General features: G+C 35.5%; 1 non-coding gene across 1 annotated transcript; it reads right to left on the reverse strand.

Annotated features, from left to right (window-relative positions):
* Positions 1 to 774: 774 nt before the first annotated feature.
* Positions 775 to 847, reverse strand: Trnat-ugu. The gene has a single exon. It is a non-coding gene; the product is annotated as a tRNA-Thr (tRNA).
* Positions 848 to 2,119: the final 1,272 nt, after the last annotated feature.

A 2,119-nucleotide genomic window follows, 5' to 3' on the forward strand; every position in this document is an offset into this window, starting at 1 on the left:
AATGAGGTCATCTACCAAATAGCTAAATGACATCTCCATCTACAAAAAATGGTCCAGTCAATAACATTTTACAAGATGTTTGAAGATGTTATCAGGCTGGTATCACAGTTTAGTCAACAACATGTTTGAAACAAGATCGAGGTAACCCACAAAGAGTCGCTTCTTGAACTTTGAGCCACAATACAGATTTAAATGAGGAAGATCTAGGATATTTCGGACAACTTAGATTTAAAATAAAACCAAGATACCATATTTATTAGCTGACAGAATGAGGTAGGTCCGAAACTCCGAATTTAACATACTCGTATGAATACTATCGCGGTTAGACTGGGTAGGCCTAATATTCCAACAAGTTCACAAATTTAGGAGATAACTTGACAACCTGTTAACCTTTTAACTAGTTAAGTGTCGGAGTTATGTCATTACACTAGTCAACTTCTTTATTCCAATAATATAAACTAGGACCCTATTTGCATAGGCCTAGAATCCTAAAAATGAAGAAGATCAAAATTCTAGTGAATTACGTAGGTAATACTAACGTACAATTTTGCCTACTTATAAATAGGTAGGTACCTACTTATGGTTTATAATGTCAAATTAAACGTATAAATAAAATCTGAATGTTCCTATTGGTTATATTTTTTTTAGAGGTTTGACAGAGAAACTGCTATGGTCTTATTGTCCCGAAAGCGAAGAGAGAAGGAAGACAGGATAGGAGAAAGCCAGCCGTTCCGAGAACGAACATTATCCCATCAGGATAAAAATGATAAAATCCGCCCCGGGCGGGAATCGAACCCGCGGCCTAGTGCTTACAAGGCAGACGCACTACCAACTAAGCTAACCAGGCTGGCCTATTGGTATAGTTCCTCTCTTGTACTTCTTGTCTTTAGAGAAGATTCCAAATAGGTCTGATCACATCTCTATATGTATACGAAACTTGGATAGATTCAGGTATTCGGCTTATATCTGCTGGTCGTAGTAGTAGGTTGGTATATTAGGTAAGTCCATGTCGGTATATATACGAATAGGTACTTCCCAGTTTTAATGACTTATTACCAGCAGGGGTAAAATTCTTCCGTGGAAAAACCTTGGAAAGAGACTTTCCCCTCATTTCCATCTCATAATGATAAAGGTTATATTCTTAGTATCTATCTGGTTTCTGGTGGGAGACACAACCTCAAAGAAAAACCTCACAAATATATACCCATTTGTTATTCATGTCAGTCCATGCACCTGATTCTTACACTCACAGAGAATGACGCGATGGATAAAACTGACTATTTGGTTATGTGGTTCTTCTTACAGGAATTTCTTTGCTGATATGTAACGTTAAAGGCATTGGTCGCAGTCAGTGTCTAAATCAAGTAGGACGATTTGCAGTTCTAAGACTGAAATCTGAAGAATCTGAAGCCCTCCCCGTCGAAAGTAGAACTTTAACTGTATACCTACGTTGATTCCTATTGTTGTCTTTCAATGGGTCTACAATCTCGCAGTCTAAAATTATGATCATGATTTCATTGAGGAAACTTGTTTAAATTCCTGCGATAGGTCAACTATAAATATTGACAGTAAGCATTGTATTTATTGATTATTGATATTAATTTTATCAATAAAAATAATCAATAAACATTTCAATAAAGATACTATAAGCGTGCCTGCTACATTTATCTAATGGCCCAAGTAGACCAATTTATTCAGGTAGGGCGATAGTTAATGAGTATAGTTATATAGAGGCGCTCAATAATTTGATTTTATTACATACAGGGTGTTGTGTTTGCTATCGTACATATTTTAGTAACACCTACCCTAAATAGTAATGTAGAGGCAGACTCTATGAGAAGAAACTTAAGTGGAACTTAGGGGTGCACTAAGGATGTAAGGATCAAAATGCAATACACTTTACAAAAGTGTTACAATATTACGACTAGGTATAGTTATAAATTTCGATCTTTCATTTGAGGGAAGGAAAAGAAGAGACAAAATAGGTACCAATATTGATTAGGATTAGCTACACTGTAAAATTACGGAATCAATGGAATTGACAAAACACCCCAATGCCAGGACTTCGAGCCAAAAAAAAAAAAAAAAAAAAACAAAAAAAATCTAATTTTTTTTTAAC

Source organism: Diaphorina citri, unplaced genomic scaffold (assembly GCF_000475195.1).
Source record: "Diaphorina citri unplaced genomic scaffold, Diaci psyllid genome assembly version 1.1 scaffold707, whole genome shotgun sequence".
Classification (NCBI taxonomy): domain Eukaryota; kingdom Metazoa; phylum Arthropoda; class Insecta; order Hemiptera; family Psyllidae; genus Diaphorina; species Diaphorina citri.